This window comes from Rhea americana, unplaced genomic scaffold (assembly GCF_003343005.1).
Source record: "Rhea americana isolate MKP2758 unplaced genomic scaffold, rheAme1 scaffold_28, whole genome shotgun sequence".
NCBI lineage: Eukaryota > Metazoa > Chordata > Aves > Rheiformes > Rheidae > Rhea > Rhea americana.
Genome location: NW_028186401.1, coordinates 4,004,991 through 4,023,855, shown reverse-complemented (window position 1 = coordinate 4,023,855; position 18,865 = coordinate 4,004,991). Strand labels below are relative to the sequence as shown.

The following is an 18,865-nucleotide window of genomic DNA, read 5'->3' as shown; positions in this document are numbered from 1 at the left end:
GTGTCTGTGTGTACTGAAGTATCTCTGTTATTGCAGTCTTTTGCTGTCGGATGGAGAAGCTTACTTTCTTGATTGGGACTTAAGAGTGACTAAATGTATTTTTTTCTTCCATGCTGTGAAAACCAGTCTCCCCACCTTGTCACACTGCTGGTCTGGCTGGAGGCTTGCTGGCACTGCACTTCAGGTACTGGCAGCCCTCTGCAATCAGGGATCACATCAGGCTCCCTTAAATTGGCTGCACTTCAACAAACAGCCCCATTCCCTCCCTGAACACAGCACTCAACAAAGAGGAGTTTCAAGAACATGTTTAATGATGGCAGTTTGTACTGAAACATGAGATGTCCATTCAGTCTTGTCTTAGCAATTTTTCTTAAAAGAAGTTTTGGTCACAATGACAAGTTCTCTTAATATTTTTTTTTAAACAAAGTTCAAGCATTTCCACAAAATGAAATTCATGGTCCTGGTAACTCATGCAAAAACTCCTCTAACAAAAGAAAAAAAACCTTAATGAAAACCATTGCCCACAACCCTGCAGAGATTATACTGCATACAGTGAATTAGAGGCAACAGCTATGAACAAATCATTGAAATGCATTAGTGCTTGTTATGCTTCTACAGTTCAGTTTGGGTGTAGGAAAAGCATTGACATGTGTACAAGTTATCCTTCTAGACAAGTGTTTGCAGTCATCTTCACATCTGCCATGGTGAAGAAAAAAACAAAAACAAAAAAACAAAAACAAAGCTATCCGTGCACTTCTGACTTAATTCTACTGGCAAGCATGGCATGCTAACTTCTGGCTTTTCCAATGAAATCTCCACTGACAGGGCTGTGGTTAGAGTAAAGAAGCTGCAGTTCTGCGCAGGGTTCTTCCTCCATGGCACAGTGTGCACAAAGAGGACAGCCTCCAATTTGCTTACTCTGCTTGACTCTGCTACTAGCTAGTGGATTTTGCAAGCAGTGAGCTGAGCTGCAGGCAGACATCTATGTTTCTTTTTTCATTTTCTGTAACAAAATACATCTTTAAAAAATGCTCTTGAGCAAAGCAAGCTTGACTATGTAACACAACAGCAACAAATACTAAGACACGTTACAGTCACAATTGGATTAAATCTGCAGTGTAAGATGCACAGAACATTAAAGCAAAACATTCATGTAGTGGTTAATGGCTTTTTCTTCTCCAATAAACTCCTAGACCTATTTCAACCCAATGATTCAAATTATTAAAACTATGTTTTAAACTAATTTCTACCATTAAAAAAATATTCATATATATACTATTAGATGAGTCACATCAAGTGCTCTTAAAATCTTAACTAAATATAGCTATAGAATATTTACCTATACACTTTAAATCACATACAGCAACTTCTGTAGAGAGGTAAACATTGCCTCAGATTTGCAGCAGCAGCTGAGTATCAGACCAAGCATTTGGGTTAAAGACCATGAACAACTGGCGAGGTGAGTTGTTTTCCACCAARCAGCTGCCACTTCCCTCCAAGCACTCATTAGCTTATGGCACATGGCTTGGGACCTTCCAGAAGAGCCAAAGACTTCCAGAGGCAGTTGGGCACCTTCAGCAACTTAAAATAAATGTCTTCAATCAATACAGCCCTGTCCAACACTGAGATTCAGTTGCATTATGGAAATGGTGCAATTCTTAGCTACAAGCAAGTGGAGCAGATGGCCTTTGCCAGCCCAGCTCAGCATGGGACCTGGCTGGATCTGCTAAAGTCAGTGGAGAAAAAATCCTGCTAACTTCAAGAGCTGACTCTTTCTTGGAAAGAAGTAACTTTTATACACTTCTTACATCTCATCTCTCTCCTGTGTAACTAGGGTTTCTCTCTCCTTTGTCAGAACAGTTTCGCTTCTCTCCACCGCTCTTCCAGAGTATGTGATGCTCAGCTTAACACATCTGGCACAAGCGTGGACATGAACACATTGCCATAGCGTTTGCTCGGAGAGGGCAGCAACTTTGTGCTCTCTCCCCTTCTGCAAATGCATACAGAAGCTTTTAACCTGCCTTTCCTCTCAGAATTGCCACTTCTTTCACTTCAAAAGGACTCAGACTGCCTAAGAAGTTCAATCTCTGCTCTTCAAAGCTCTTTAATCCTGATGAGATACTATTGTATTTCCTTCAGAATCACCCAGCCTAAATCTGTAACATGTTTTATTTGTGGGGAGAAAAAGAAATCCCCAAGTTAAATCTTGGCCTGCAGCATCACTCAACCTATTGGTCACTGATTTCTACCAGTGAAAAGAGGCCTGCTTGGTTCTGGAAGCGGTTCCTCCAATTCTTACCTTGTAGCTGACATGTTAAATATTGCTTAGTAACAGTAATAAAGAATGACTCAAATTCATTCCATGAATGAAAATAATGTAGTATTTTTATATTGCCTTGATGACTAATGCTAATGCAACAGTCTGCTGTGGGATTTTTTCCACCCAGGCAGAGTGGGCTGGTTGCAGAGCCTTTGCTGAGTCACAGTTGGGGAAAGTGAGCTACGCTATGGGAAGCACCTCTGAAAGCATAAGGCTGCTAGAAAATTCTCCTTTACTTTCTCTTACTGACTGCAGGACCCAAGGGAACTGCTCAGAACTCACACAGGCAATGGTATCAAGACAAAGCAGTTTAATGTTTTCTGCAAGTCTCAAATCTATTAGCCTCCCCAAAAAACCACAACTCCCACTGCAAGAATGGTAGTTTGCCAGATATGCTGCAGTCTCCTTGAGGGATCTGAGCTGCAAGAGCCTGCTACATGCTCAAGTAAATGGTGGGACAATTCTGAAACAATTAAAGTTACACAATCCCCAAGAAAAGCAAGGTTCCAGCCAGCTTAAAACCCAAAGAAAAGTATTAAAGTGTGCAGGAAAGGGAGATTAAACAGGTCAAGGAGAACTCATCTGTAGTTATGTTTTAGGAGAACTACAAAGCAGAGAAACTGAACCAGTTATTTCTGCCCTTTCTAGCAACAGCTTGGAATGTATGTGAGCTTGTGGTCTCCTACGCATGATCCATCCAGATGCTGGTAATTTAATTCCTGGAGTGTTGTCCCACTGCTCTGACCTCTGCAGCATGAAGCATAGCAGGGAGTAAGGGTTAAATATATCCTTGAGGAAAAAATGGATTAGTCAAGCAGGTAGTATGGGGAAAAAATTCCAGTCTGATACAGATAATCTTATTTACATGAAAACTTGCATGAAAAGTAAGTGTTGTTGTCTTTCTGCAATCTGTTTCACATGAAGACTCCTGTGTTAGGTAATATAGATAGCTGCTACATAAGTTACAGCAAACACAGGGTGGTATAAAATGCTGTTTTACTCCCTTTAGGAGGGCAAAAAATTACAAAAATATCTTCTTTAATCCAATATTGTTGTACTTTAGGGCATGACTGATTCTTCCTGTTTCCCTGTGGTCTCATTTAAGTTGGTCTGATCAGAGCTCCTTGGGACAAAGAGAATGTCATTATGAAAGTTTAGTGCAATTATTTAAAGAGAAAAAAAATCAGTAGCAGGTCATGAAAATTTTCTACATGAGTCAACCTCTTACATCCCCCCCCAGACACCACCAAAAAGCCCTACGCTAAACATAATATAGAATTTCAGCATGGTTTACATTATTACTTTAGACAATAAGTTTTGTAAGGTCCAGAAAAACACCCCTGATTTTTAAACATATGATTTGCTTAACAGTGACTGAAGTACTGAATTAAGATTTTAGAAAGCAAGTCCCTTGGGCAGCTTTGTTCAATCTTCCTTTTCATCCTCCTTCTACAAAACATTTTTAGACCATAATGAGCTGCAAGTCAGTACACAGGGCTGTATCTCTTCATGCTTTAGTTGCACTGCAACCTCTTAAAGCAAGAGAGCCAAGTTTGGAAGGAGGAACTCTAGTCATTCCAACATAGTAGTTTGGAAACCAGGGAACTGAATGGTGACATTTTGGTCAAAAGATCCACCACCTGCTGTACAAACAGCACCTCAGAGTAGGTGAGGCTTGTTTTGGTTTTTAACTCTGCAGAGATGAAAGCCTTCCCTTTCATAGTCAAGGTGTCAGCAGGTCCCTCAACAGCAGAATGACATCTTGAAGGGCACCAGTGCTCCACGGAACTGCTTTACCTGGAGAGCAGGAAGAATTAATACAGTTGAAGATTTGCAATTAAATAGCTCACAGGCAGAGATGAGAACTGGTGTGCAAGGTGGAAAAAACCAAAAGCCACAAAAGAACAGACAGCATTATTCATTCTGATTGCTATCAGTCCCCTCCAGCAGTTGATTTCCATGGTGACACTGGACACTGAYTTGAAGCTAACCTCATGCTGGGAGAAGCTCGACCAAGCAAAGAAAAAAGAGTTGCATCAGACAAAACCCTAATGCTGAAAGATCCTGTGACCAGCCTCAGAAGAGGGCTGCTATTTCACAGCACATGAAATGACATCTTAGACCCACTGTTCATTTTCACATCAGCGTATTTCTGGAGGAGGGTGTTCCATTAATAACCAATACACGCGGACTATCCCACTTGCTATGGATGCTTCCTGACACTCTTGCTTTAACTGCTTTGGGTTTTTTAAAAAAGTTCTTGTCTTAATACAAACTTATATTCTAAATAAGGTGAGAGCCCTCCTGCAGGACTGCACTGCTTGTGCATAACTAACTGAACTAGCCAGCAGACTGCTGTGCTCTGTAACAATTGTTATGGCCCAGTGAGGAATGAAACTGGCCTTCAAAAATCAAACAAAATGTTTTTGACCATCTTTCCTCCAGTTCTGAAGACTCATGGGGAAACTTTAACAGCAGCACCAAAACTTTGGCAATTGGTTGTATTTATAGTAAGTGGCTGAATGAATTAGTGATTTGCAGCCCCTTCAAATAAGAATAAATGGGTGACCTCCATTTATAAACAACTTGTTATTTCTGCCTTATCGGGGAGGGAGGGGGGTGCAGGGAAGAAAGCTGCTACAAGCTCCAGTGCAATTCACCTAGTGCCAATTGGAACGGCCTGTGGTTTTCTCTTGCAAAAATAAGGAGGAAAAAAACCTACAGCTGCTCCCTTGAGAGTAAACACCTTGCTGAGGCAAGCAATGACATGCTCCGAGAGTTGCACACATAGGTATACTCTGGAAAGGACAAATTCAAAGAGGAGACATTAATATTGTAACTTGTACATCTTAGACTCCCAAAAGATTCAAGCACATCAAAGGCTGAGCCCTGCAAGAGCAATGAAGATATTTTCACATAGCTCAATGCTATCAGTCCCTGGGAAAGGGGTGAATCCAGAGCGATGTGTTACATCAGCCTTTACATGTAGTCCATCTTTCCCCTGAAATGTCCTGGAAGCTCTCAAAAGCCCTTTAGTACAACAATGACTGAATAAATGTTATTGTCCTCTTCCCTCTGCCTTGTCTCCCCCCTCCCTTGCACATAATTTTTTTTTTTTGCCTTCAAGGTCACTTTGGAAGATGCAATCCTAAAACGCTTTTTTGTTTTGCTGGCGCTGCTTCTATTAGAAGGGAAAAATGACAATCCATGTGGAATACAAATGGAGGAATTTCACTTGCTTTACAGGATGAAGGGAAGTTTCAATCCGCCCCAAGAAGCACTTGTGGCTTTCTTTCAGTGCTTATTTAGGAGTCTGACATCTGTTCTGGGAAATTTCCAGCTCTAGTATTTAAATTCCAAGTTCTTCCTCAACTCTGGACGATACGTGGCATGTATCGCCCTGGAATCGAAATGCTCCGTGGGGATGGTTGTGAAATTCACCCAGCTGGGTTCAGTAAGCGTAATAAGAACAGATTGCACTGCCTCCAAAATAGCCATGTTTTAGCAGGGAGAGGAGACACTCAATATTCCAGATTACTGAAGTGCTTACAAAGTCTTTCATGTATGAGGCGCAACAGAATTTATTTAGTACTTGCTTTCAATTTTCTATTGAAGCTGACAAGAAATCCCCCAATGAGCTACATTGGAGTTAATAAGCTTAACCTAACAATTTTAATTACCTTTTTCAGAAAATGGTTCTTTTTGCAAGTGTTCTGTTTTCTTCACTATTATTACACAAAACAAGCAGAGTGCTCTGTGATGTGGGTGGATACTACCACAAGTGCGTTTGCCTGTAACCTATCTTTACTTCATTCTTTTCTTCTTGACTATCACAAGGTTACAACTTGGTCTGATGAATCAATGATTTAGCATCACCAAGCAGAAGATCATGAAACCTGTGCAACTTTCTATCACCTTTCTGAAAGTTAAAGTAGCAACTAGGAGAGGGAAATTTTAAAATCAAGATCTACTGGGATGAGAAAACAGAAGATGAGATTTAGTTTCTCATTAACTCATTTTTCCGAAGCTTTACTGTAAATGTAATCCCCAAATAAAACATGAGAAAATGCTATCTGGAAAATGATAACCAACTCAGTTCATATGGGCTAAAACTCAATCCAACAGAGATCTTTCAGTCTTCAGTTGCACAGATTGAATCTGAGTTGGTGATCAAGAAACAAAAGCCCTCTCCATATACCCTTTGCTCTTTTTGTATAGCTCTGTATCAATTTCAGAATAACTCTTCAACTCTTTAGCCTAATGCCTCTCTCAAAATAAGAGCAAACATGCAGAAAACCCTCCTCCATATTAAAAAAAAAAAAGTTTTTGTGGGGCTTTTCAGGACTGTTAATGCCCAAGTGATTTGGCATCTTTGCTCTACGACAGTCTTTTGATTTATGCTTTCAGGTTCTTGACACACAAACTGTGCTCTCAGGATTAGAGAAGCCACTGACAGAACCGCTTCCCTGCTACTGAAATGAGATTGCAAAAGGGGCATCTAACCGCACATGCTTTTGTTTTTGTCAAAGGCAGGCAGTGGGTGGCTTTGCATCCACAGAAAGTATTGTGTTTGGTTAAGATTTTGAAGTGGTCTCATTAGCCTGCTTTGCAGAAGGAAGGTGGTTATTTTTCACTGCTCCACAGCCCAAGGGAAGTGCGGGTGTGATCTACGGGGAACGTAAAATGTTAAAGCATCCTGAAAAAATATAACAACCTTGGTCGAACAGCCCAATTTACTGTCTGCTGTTCTTTGATGCCTCATGTAAGGCTGGAAACAAATACATACAAGGACAAAGCATTAAAGGAGAGAAAATTAACTGCATGAGAACAATTGGAGAGGTATATGTCACTTCTCCCCTGCTGCTGCTAGACAGTGACTGCCTTTTAATTAGACTGCTGTTTGCATTATGTGGGGGAGACAGTACAGACTCTTAATTACTCCCCCAAACACAGGAGCAAGCGTCTGTGCATTTCCTTCAGCAGTGTGGAGGGGAACCCGAAACAGCCTATCCACATCCTCCTCAGCAAAGATTTATGGTACAAACTCAAAATGAGACTGTTTACAAACTGCGTATCGGCCAGAGGAGTAGGTTAATATTGCAGTCATGTACTCAGTGTTACGCATAAGAGGTACCTAATGTCATGCTGCTCCAGGCCAGCTCTTCAGATTTTCCCCTACTGCCATGCTGCTGGTAACCCTAGAGATCTGAAAGCATGTTTGTCTTATAGTGCAGATGAGTAACGCTTGACCTSAATAATGCTCACAGTCCATCAACAGCTAACATATCCCTTCAACACTGCTCTTCGGAAAACTGGTTCCCTTTCTACTGCATTCTAATGTTTTCTCAAAAGACTATCTTTTAAAAATATTTTGTGCACTTCCCCAGTGGAAAGCACTGAGCAAAAGCCATCGCAAATCAGACTTTCTAGAGTAYGGACTAGTTTCCTCATAGTTTTACAGCCTTTAAATAAACAATGAACGAGCCAAAAGATCACAGATGATCTCATGATATTCTGGAGCCAGAAAGACTTTGAAGACTTTAGGTTTGAATGACTATAGACRGATGGTTTTGGATGTAGATATGGCAGTGTATACATTGCCAACCTGAATGGTAAGTAGTCCAATTAACTGGCAGATATTTCAGTACCGGTGTGTGTTGCAAAGAAAAAAATTAAAAAATCACAGTAATGACTCTTGTCAGCCACGGCCCTATAGCAGTGGATCCTTGCACAGCATAGTGCTGTACTAGGTTTAACGTCTCCAAAAGCAATCCCAGTAATGGTACAACCACCAAAGCACTTGAGTATGTGAAGCAGCACCTTGCCAAGGGTTGCTGCACAGACAAGGGCCAGAAGCCTGCTGTACCTTAGGCCAAGTAAGTGCTGCTGCTAGGAGGCTGATTGAATAAAACGGAACAGCTGCCACAACTGATACAAACTGCTGGCAAGGTGGCACCTTCATTTGAATAAGAAAAATAAATACATAAAAGCACAGGATATTTTAGCCTGTGGATACTTGTCAGGAGATGCCTGTCACTCCTCGGTCCTCTTTCAGAACTGCTTCCAGGTTACTGCAGCTCATTGCATGTTGTTTTAGTCAGCTAACAAGCTGAAACAGCAGTATYTTCCCATTCTTTATTTATCAGCCCTAGTGACACCTCTGCAAGATCAGTTGATATGGCTGCACTTTGTTGTTGTTTGGGGGGTGGGGAGAGATAATGGGGGGGGGAGAAGTAGTTTCCATGAAGCAGCAGTTAAGGAAGGGTCCTTTAAAACTGTAGGTATTGATGAATATCCAAAACAACCCCACAGCTCCAGCTGTGTGGCTATCTATATGCATTCATAACTCCTGTTATCCACAGAGAAGCTGGAAAGATACGTTCCCTCATACTACCTTCCCGAAATATGCATCTAGCTGCAAAGAGCAAAGGAAGTCTTAGATGGCACAAGGCAGCTATCTCCTGAATGCTGAGTGCAGCAGGGAGAGCCCTGATGGAAACTCTGTTAGAAGTTCAGTTCACTGATATACAGAGGACACACCTGAGATGCTCTTTCTACAACTCTACCTCTCCCTTTCCATCTGAACACAGGTGCCTATGAAGAACTTCTGACCATATCAATAGTCAAACTCAGCAATTCAAATTTGGAAAGAAATGTCTTTAATGGTGACAGGTGGCAGGAACTGGGGATGTAGTCTCTGAGATGCACAAAGGAACCACAGAGCTTGATGCTTCTTGTGGCAAATATATCCTCAGAGAAGCTTTCCCATGCTTACTTCCACTAAAGGGTCGTCTGTAGGATGATATCGCCCTCTAGACTGACGTAGCTCTGTTTGAACTAAAAAAAATGTATGTCTAAAGCAGCAAGGACTTCTGAAAATGTGGAATTTAATAGCCATTGCACTGGGAGGAGAGCAGGAATTCCCAYGGCCGAAGAGCCGACAGGTTGGCGAAGAGTCAGAAAACCCCACTGTCCCTGAACAGAGCATCATGCACAGTGAAGAGCTATTTGTACAGCTAAGGAACCCAAGAAGACTGAGTAACTTCTGTGAAAGCATCAGTACAGTGTGTGCTCCAGGGGAGCAAAGGCAGGTAACATGACTACAGCTCTCTCATGAGTCAGACTATTTCCAGCAATTCTCCTCTTTGTTCATCTTCTGTTCTACTACTAGACATCTTTTCCTGAAGCACTGCCATGATTGAGAGTCTTCTGCTCTGTCTTCAGAAAAAATCCCTCTGATCTTGCTACCAAAGTTCACAGAGAAAAAAAAACTCAGTTATTTCTACTCAGTTTAGAGGAAGAGGAGCAGGAGGCACAGGCTGTTAAAGTAGACCAGCGAGATTTATTCTCTGCTCCAGGCTTAATGAAGCCCAGTCCCAAAATAAAAGCTGCCTGAGAAATAGCATGTCTGAAGTCATTGGTGTAAACAGAGCTACAGAGTGGCAATTTAGGTAGAGATGGACAGGAATCTTCTAATTATTTACACATCACAGCACAATTGACACCCCTTYTTTTTGGTTTCCAACTCTTGCCTGACTCTTACAGAGAAATAATTTGGTTATTTTGAAAATGGCCAGCAGAGCGTGTGGTGTTATGTTTTAGATGCTGGAATACTTGCACTTAGAACAAATGTGTTGTTCTCCCCCTCCTAAGTTAGGAGATGGGCAATATGAGTAAAGTCTGTTAAATCTCTGATTTTAAGTTAAGATCTTCAATTTTATAATTAAGAGGGCTTGTTTCTGCCAAAGAGACACAGATTTTAGAACAGGCCTTATTTGGATGAGAATGCAACTGTAGTGCTATAGATAGTTTGATGCAAACAAAAATAAGAGGTGCAGATACCCTAATGCCATAAATCAATGTGCAGAATCCTTATGTGCTGAGTGGTCACTATAAATTTCTTGCTTAGAATAGCCACTAAAAGGTTTGGGCTGTTACACCACTTCTATCTTAAAAAGACAAATACATTTAGTGAAAGTTCTTTGCTAAGTGGTAACTGTTAACAATACTGGTGAGGGACAAGAGTCCTTTCTTTGTCACAAAAAAACTGGGCACGCCCAAGCCCGGAGGTCAGGGGAGATGTGCTCCTATTTCCCTCCCAACCTTACTGTAGTAATGGTGCCTGGGAAAGCAGCCCGTAACATGCAGTYCTCCATCACATGTGTGTGGGCACCACCTTGCACAGGAACAAATGCCCACAAGAAGTGCCTAAGTAGGAAAACTCAGTCTGTTAGACCTTGTTAATTAACTACTTAGGGCTTCTTGTGTGTCCCGCTGTGCTGCTCTGCAGAGGAAAGTAGAGCGCAGAGACCCCAGGGAGAGTAGTATGGTTACTGTCAGAGCAGAAGAGCACAGAGCAGCTGCATGCTGAGAAATCAGGCACAGGAGAGAGATGAGGCTTGGGCAGAGCGACAGGGAGATTACAACTGTGACATGTCTGTCAAGCAAGCATGACTGAGAAAAAAGATCTGCCTTCCTTAGCAAGAGCTCAGCGAGCAGCTCCAACTGGATGGGCTTGTGGTAGTACCTGTATTTTACATCAAACACTGTTGAGTCTTCGTCCTCGTCRTCATCTTCATTCAGGGGAGCCATTTCTACCCGCTCGGCTGGAGTTGTGATTATGTCATACTTCCTGGTCTTCTTAATCCTTTTGCCAGACCTGCAACACAGAGGTGGGGAAGAAAGGCTTGTGTTTACAGAAGAGGTCGACTGTGTTCCCTAGGGATGTGGCCCACTGACACAAAATCTGTGGCTCAATTGATTGAGACTCCCCAGATGCTCAGGCTGCAGAACCAGCCTGAGTCCCTTCCCCCTGCCTTTACACAGCCACCGTTTGTGCCTGTCAGCATAGAGCACAGTTTCTTGTCACCAGCAATCCAGATCAACATCAGTCTTTCAGCCACTGACAAACCAGACAGTGATCCTTTGGTGTCTGGGGCAAGCACAGCAGCCCACTGTGTCCTCCTGCTGCTACGCTCAATAAGTCAGACGCAGCCTTAAGCAGCAGAAGCAGCYCAAGGGTTAGGGAACACGTTTAGATGAGAAAACCCAGGTTAAACCCCACTGAGACAAGATAATATTTGAGGCAGGATTATAAGGAGCCAAGGAGTAAGTGGTGCTAGGGTAAGAGCAGCCGCTCCCTTCTTTTCTGGATATCAAGCCAAGCTCAAGACTCCCAGAGAAACAACCTTTAGCCTTGTCTGAGGAGTTTCACACTGAGTAASGGCTGTGAAAAACAAGCAGCTGCAATTTAAAGACTAGCTGCACCTACTACCTCTTCTATAAACACTAGCCTTACATTTCTTTAGAAATGGAGATGCTCAAGTGCCTGCGTGACCTGTTTCGGAGATCTGTTTTCTAAAACTTGCTTTCAGTTAACAACCATTTGGTGCATGGCTTTTCAGCTAATTATCTTCCTCTAGCTTGAATTGTGTGGGTCCTTCTTACTTCACTGACTGCTTTAATGGGGATTAGGAGGTTCACACTGCTCACATAAAAATTCAGTTTTGGAGTTATACTAGTACATGTTTAATATATGTTAAAAAAAAAGGTATTGACAYGTACAGCTAGCTTTTGGGAAGAGGAGAGGATTTTAGTTAAACTGCCCAATTTTTCCCCTCTTCCCTTTTATAGAATGGAAGGGGTAACTGCCAAGCATGAGGGGGGAGCTGGTGCAGGTGTGAGTAAGCACTCCCTAATTTCTAGTAATCACAACTACTGCTCAGAGCAGACAGCACGTCATAAGTACYCTTTCACTGTCAAAAAGCCTTGCCCTGGCAAGTCATGCAAGGTGTGTTGCAAGTGTCAACACTGCAATTTTTTGCATCAGGAACTTGCCTTTTAAAAAGTTACCCAGCAGCAGAGACTAGGTGTGAGCATTGCAAAGAGACTGGGACTCGAGACCTGTGTTTAGAGGTCTGCTGGATATCAGAGCAAAAGATCACAATAGTCCTTTCTAGGCTTAAAATAAAGGAAAATTAAATCTGTGAATGTGAAAGAGCTCCAACGTGGAAGTCTTGGCACTTCTGCCTTGTATTGTTTTGAGGCTTAAGTCCAGGACTAAATGGGTCCTGCCCTTGGGATGGAGCAGTTTGTGTTTCCTCACTGTGCTGAAGACTAAGTTTGCATCACACCCATGAAAAATGTCGTCTCCTGTCATCTAATCTCTGTAGCAATCTGTGCTGCTGTGTCACATAGAGCACAGGGTGTTTTGTTCTATTATTGCTGCTGTTAAAACAAGCAATTTTATATCCARTGAAGTAGGACTCTTAACCCAAGCACTTGAAAATGCTTTTGAAAACACCTCTCTATCATTCTGCTTCTCAGCTAAGACCTAGCAGCAAAGTGATACAGGGAGGTCTCATCTTACAAACAATGCAATGTTCTTTTACAAGAAACATTTACCCATGCTGTGAACCATAAACATACATTAAGACTAAAGTGTGTCTACCTGTGGGAACAAATGAAGCACATTGCTACTGCTTTGCCTTATATCACAGTCTGCACTGATATAAGTTTCCATAAGCTCACGTTTTTAAAAGAGCCTACCTGCCTACCAGGCCCACTTTGCTGCGAGACATCCACACTCACTCCTTTCTTAGAAAATATATCTTATTCTGCAGAGTTTATCTTTCAACGGTAATTCTGGAGTGTCTGAAGCAATTACTGCAGAATGGGTATTTTTAGAAATGGAAAATTAGAATCCTTAAGCCTCTGGCAGTTAATTAGTCTTCTATTTGGGCTACCTTTTAAGGAGAACCTGGAGCAGAATTCACAATACAGTGATCTACTAATCCTCCACAACCCTCACTTGACCACAGGMCTCATTTAGGAAAGAGAAGTTTGTTTTGTTGCTAGCATTTGGCTAAGCTGCTACAAACATTTGTTTATAATAGGTAGGCTAATAGGATTTTTCCTCGTCTCTTCTTCCTCAATTAATTCCACATCATTTTATCTCGCTAATGTGATTATCAGTAATCTGCACTTCTCAGTGGTTCACATTTGTTCATTTGAACAAGTTCCCAAGGTTTCACGAATAATCTGAGCTAACGTTAGAGGAAAACCTTGGGAATCTCCCTACACGCATGCAAAATAAATCTGTTTGTCAGGAAACCCTGTTGCATGTTAAAACTACCRAACCTCAGTAGGATCGATTTAATCATCAGCGACTACAATACAAAAGGAAAAGCATGTTCCCCCTGGGTGGGACCAGACAATATCTTTTGTTTGCAGGCAGGCTGCGGAGTCAGCATTGTAGTGTGGGGTAGGAACTACAGCATACAAATGTTTCATGAACTTTTGAGACCTCTTGGAAAGGATCAGGACGTGTAAGACCTGGTGGGCAAAAAGAAGAGGCTGCATTTGTTTTGTGTTTTTTAAGCAAGCAGAGTGCTGGAAGCTGTGTCCAGAGCACACCCCTTGCACAACGACAAGCTGAAATGCTCCCTGTCTGATTTAGCCTGGGCAGAAGAGGTATGGGGTGTTTCAGTACCGGAAGTCTGTTTAAGTCTTCCACTTAAAAACCACATTGCTTCTGCTGTCTACCTTCAGCCACTCGATGTAACTAGCAGGCCTAAGCAGGAGATGCTATAGGCCAGGACGGAGATGCACTTGCTGCAGCACAGGCAGAGCAGGACCATCAGTCACAGATGGGCACATGAGCCCAGCTGCAGGAGTGTGCTCAAGCATCGCTGCGGGCTCAGTACACAGGCTGGCAGAGGATGCTACAGGGCTGTGTTGCACACATCAGAGTAGCTGATTGTAATGGTTCTTGATGGCTTTAAAACCAAATCTGAAGCTTACATTGAATCAAAAAAAAAAAAATCACAGGAACACTAATCTTTCACTTTAGACTCAATATTGCGGGGAGGGATGGCATGCAAAGATGGGCTGGAGCAGGAGCAGAACGCCGACTTTGTGTCTCTGTATTTTGACTGGGGGCTATTTGGATCAAGCAGCAGTCATATGCAGCACTGCATCCTCCTTTCTGAGGCATCATGTGGTGGAGTAAACACCCAAGTCACCTCTCTAGTTATTTGTGTCTGATCTATTTTAGTCAACAACCCCAATACTTAAAGATAATGCTTCTCTTGACCCAGAGAAAGAGGTCTCAGCATTTCTAACATAGCATTAACACTTTATGCCTATGGATTCAGAGAGAGGAGACGGCCTGCTGGGAAAAAAAAAAAAAAAAAAAGAGGAGGAAAAGAAAACACATACAATGCTACTGAAAGTCTAATTAAGCCAGTTACAACTTTCCTTCTAGAACTGCAGCAATGTTATAAAGGGAACAGAATTGGGACCAGTCTATTTGCTGTTAATGGCCTCCCCGGGTAGTTAAAAAAAACTTTATGGAAATATAAACCAGGGTAAGCTCCAGGCTTATTATCGGCTGATGAATTAGATGGTGATATTTCATTGCTGTTGATCCGTCTGGGTATCTCTGCTCTCTGGATGGTACTGTATGCATTGATACATGATTCAGGATACACATTTTACTGTAGCAAATTGAAAATGCTGTATTTTCTATCAGTCACATCCTTGAGATAGAAGATGTTTGGCCACAAAGAACAGAAGCATCTATTTGCTCGGCTGCACTGCCAATACGAGGGACAGAGGCTGTGATGGGAGTAAMGTCAGAAATATCTAAATGAGATATTGTCATAGTTCAATGAAGCAGTGATGCCTGAAAGTAATCAAAATAGAGCTACTCATGTATAGTGGTCAGTACAAGCGTCAGTGTGCACTTTCAAACATTACAGTGCACTCAGACCACTACTATCTGGGATGTGCTCAAGAATTATCCTTGTCTTGTAGAAGAGATGCAAACACAAGTATAACCTCCCTAAATTCTTCAAGCCCGTGAATCCTAGAACAAGAAACAGAATTTATTCTCCACTCTGTTTGCATCAGAGCTGCAAAAAGCCTGATATAACATTAGATTGTGAAGCCTTCTCCCCCTCCTTCTGCCAATTTGCTGTCATGCTCAGATCAAAAATACATAATCTCTCCAGAGACATGACCTCTGAAACCCAGGACAAGTGTCTTATTTGTCATTCTCCTCTCTGCAGCCCTAATTAAACTACATGGAGCTCAAATGAAGTTTTTTATGTAAGTCTTTTTTTTCTTTTTTCTTTTTTTCAATGTAAGGTCACTTTAATAGTTTGTATTTCTCTCCTGTTCCTGACAGCCTTCTTTTCTCTGTTTGAATACTCTGGCTATAACAYACTCAGTTTACATTCAAACTCTTTAGGGTTAAGCCTTGGATGCCCTGGAGCAATTCCCCAGCTTGCAGAACAATGGGTCTCATATCCTGTGATCATATGCTTGAACCTCTCTCCTCAATCTTACTAATTTATACAAGTTTTGCAATTACTGAAAAACTAAGCTGAAAATGATACTTGGGGAAGAATCAAAATTAAAATTTGTTACAATGAAACAAAACAATGAGTTATAAAACAAGCAGGTAGCTTCTTTCAAAGTCTAGATAAATACCCATTTCCAGCTTAAGCTTTGTTCATTCAAGTGTCTGCTACCTGTCTTGACCTGCCCTAGAGTTTTTTGCAACTGCAGCACTGGGTTATTTTCAGTAGATGCACGAGCAAAAGTAACTTATCCAGTTTTTCCAGAAGGCATACAGTCTACCAGCGCAGATAGGCACATCTGAAAAATTATGTTTCCTGGGAGCTGATCCTAAGAGTTGTATTCCAGTGGATGAACTGAGCTGCACTAGGATAAAAAAAATGGTAGGTTATAGGGATAGGAATGCAAAAAAAAATCAAGACCACAGATCACAGAGTCCATATTTAGCCTGAGGATCTGTTCATAAGCTGTTTCTAGAAATTGTGTTTCCTGGTAATCCAATTTACCCAGCTATCTGATTGAGTAACATGAACTTTGGTCTATTATGGAAATTATTTTGGTTTGGGAGCATGCAGTGCCTGGGGGTATATGAAAGAAGAAGTCCAGAACTAGGCTGCCAAAAAATTACTGTAACAGATTAGGCTTTGCCACATGTAGACTATTTTGGCTGTACTTCCTGGTCCATAGTAGCCACAGAAAGAAAGGGAAGGGGGAAGGAGGAAACTCAGATCACTCACAGTATTACCACATTCTGAATCACAGGACCCTCAAAAGGGTCCAGAACATAACATTCCTAAAAGGAATGATTAGGCATCTGTGAATGTTGTCTTACAGCATTGGAAAGCTAGAGACATAGCCAACCTTACTCTTAAAAATAAAATAAATAACATGCCTGTGACAAGAGTATCTGGCCACTTACTGATTTATTTCATCTCTATAATCCATATCTAAAAGGATAATTTACTTCCAGCAATCTAGAGTAATTTCACAGTGAAGGTTTAATCAAAGAATGGAATCCAGCAAAATCTGTTTAAATAGGAATCCATGATACTTCCAAAAAAAAATGTAGTGCTTTTGACTAAAGTATGAACAAAGCTCTTATTCTGATGGAGAAAAGCTTTACATTTATTGAGGGTGAATCCCTTATCTCTTCTGCAACACAGAATTCTTCTCCAATCTGTTTTGTCAGCTGTAAGTTTGACATGGAACAAACAAACTTGTTGGTATTCTTGTCTTATTTTGCAACTTGGATAATTGTGTACAAACAAGTGCTCTTTCAGATTAAAAAAAAAAAAAAAAAAGGGAGTATTTGGAAGCCTAAAGCTTCATCTTCCATTTTCACTTGGTCAGTCTGTTAAAGACGGATCTCAGAGGGAATTTTTATGCCTCTTTAATGCTGCATTATCTCTGACCAGTTGCACAACAATGACTTTGGAATGGGAGAATTCATCTATCCTTCCCAAGGTGACTTGGACCTGGACGTAGTTTTGCTGATTTATTGTATAGGGGAAGGTCTTCAAAGGCTATCAGTTTGCATTCTTTGGCTAGAAATACTCAGGCTTATGTCAGGTGTCCTTGAAACAAACTGTTCTTTTTACAGCAAGAAGAAACTGAGGCAGAGAAATCTCGAAGAGCTGAAAACTGTGACTTTATGCTTTTCATTCTGCACTTATGGACTTGCTAATTCTAGCTCTTACACCTACTAGCAAACTTGCTGTATTTGTCCATGACAACTTAACGAGGCTGGCAAGTGGGTGATACTGTTTTAAATTTTTTTTAATCAGTGTTTTACTTGCCTCCGCTTAGTGATTTCAGTTCAATGAGCAAATTCACTTGCATTGTCTTTTGCCAGCTAGTGCGATGCATGGAACGAATTGTTTAGTAAAATAACAATTTTTTTAGAAAAATACCAGTTCTAGTCAYCTCAGTCTCTAACTCAACAGTTTGTGTTACTGTTGTGAACTGCCCTTCTTGTGCTGAGTTACTTCAGAAATAGGAGAACTAGAGGAGTCACCTGCAGCCATCATGTAAATGCAAACGAGCTGCCTGAAAAGAGAACGAGGAAGAAATTGCAAACCCCAGTTGTTTGACTGCTTCTGTCACTGGAGCTCTGGCATGCTGCTCCTCCTCCTTCCTGGAGGAGCTCCGCTTCCTGGAGAGCGAGCTGCTCGCCTTTCCAGGCTCTTTCCTGTTGCCTGTACCTAGAAGTCAGGATCTCTGTTAACTGCTGAAGGTTAGTAATCTTATGTTGCAAAGTTAGGCACGAGCAGGCAACAACTATGTCAACTGTGTGAGAAAGGAACAGCCTTCAGTGCCSAATGGGGACTCTAGCCATTACCTTGAAATAAATAATAATTATCACTAACGGTGTCAAGTAGAGCTTTAATATTTGCTTTTCTTCTGCTTCAGCAACAAGCCAACAGAGATTGGCTTTCTAAAGCAACTGAGTTTAATTTGCTCGTGATCCTCACAGCAGGAGATTTTACACAAGTTTCAAGAGCTGCCGGTGTAACTCAAAGCACGCGCCAGCACCAGCCCGCCTCAGCGGTACGAAGGGCTCTGCCACACTGAACAGATGAGATGCAGCCAGCCCACCAAGCCGATGCAGACCTCCATCAGGCTTCCTACTGGTCACCAGCACTTCCTGCGGCTCCACAAGCTTTTGGGCTTTTCTTCCCCTTTTGTGGCAGGAGTRGAAAGTTGCATCCATCATCACTCAACCCATCTGAAACACCAAGAAGTCTGGTCCTACAGCACCGCTGCGGTTCCAGTCAAAGCACTGCTGCGGTCCGAAATGGCATCTGCTTTTGGTGCTGTTGCATCTCCTCAAGCCAAGTCTATCTGCTTCAGCTTAATTAAAAGGCGAAAAAAGGTCTTCCGTATGCAGCATGAGGTACTATACCATCGGCACCCGCATCTGTGCGCGCACACACACGTATCCTATGTCATGCTTGAAAAAACTTACCTGCAACCTGCTGTATTTTTCTGGTTTATTCTAAAGCAGAGTAGAGGAAAACGCAAGGAAATCTGTAAGTGTGAAGCACGCCGGAGCCCGCGTGACTCCTCGGAAGTTCGATGTAATACTTAGTCTTTAAAAGGGTGATTTACCTCAGGTCAAAAGAGGTTACTGGGAGGCGAGAGTGTGGCGAAGCCTGGCTCCGCGCGCGGCCGTTCCCGCTCGCC

The 18,865-nt window shown here is 41.9% G+C and overlaps 1 long non-coding RNA gene across 1 annotated transcript; it reads right to left on the bottom strand.

Moving 5' to 3' along the window:
• Positions 1-287: 287 nt before the first annotated feature.
• LOC146593790 (uncharacterized) lies at positions 288-11,179 on the bottom strand. The gene is made up of 2 exons (XR_014896304.1): positions 10,848-11,179; positions 288-4,117 (listed from the first exon to the last, which is right to left on the bottom strand). It is a non-coding gene; the product is annotated as an uncharacterized LOC146593790 (long non-coding RNA).
• Between the last annotated feature and the right edge of the window lie 7,686 nt (positions 11,180-18,865).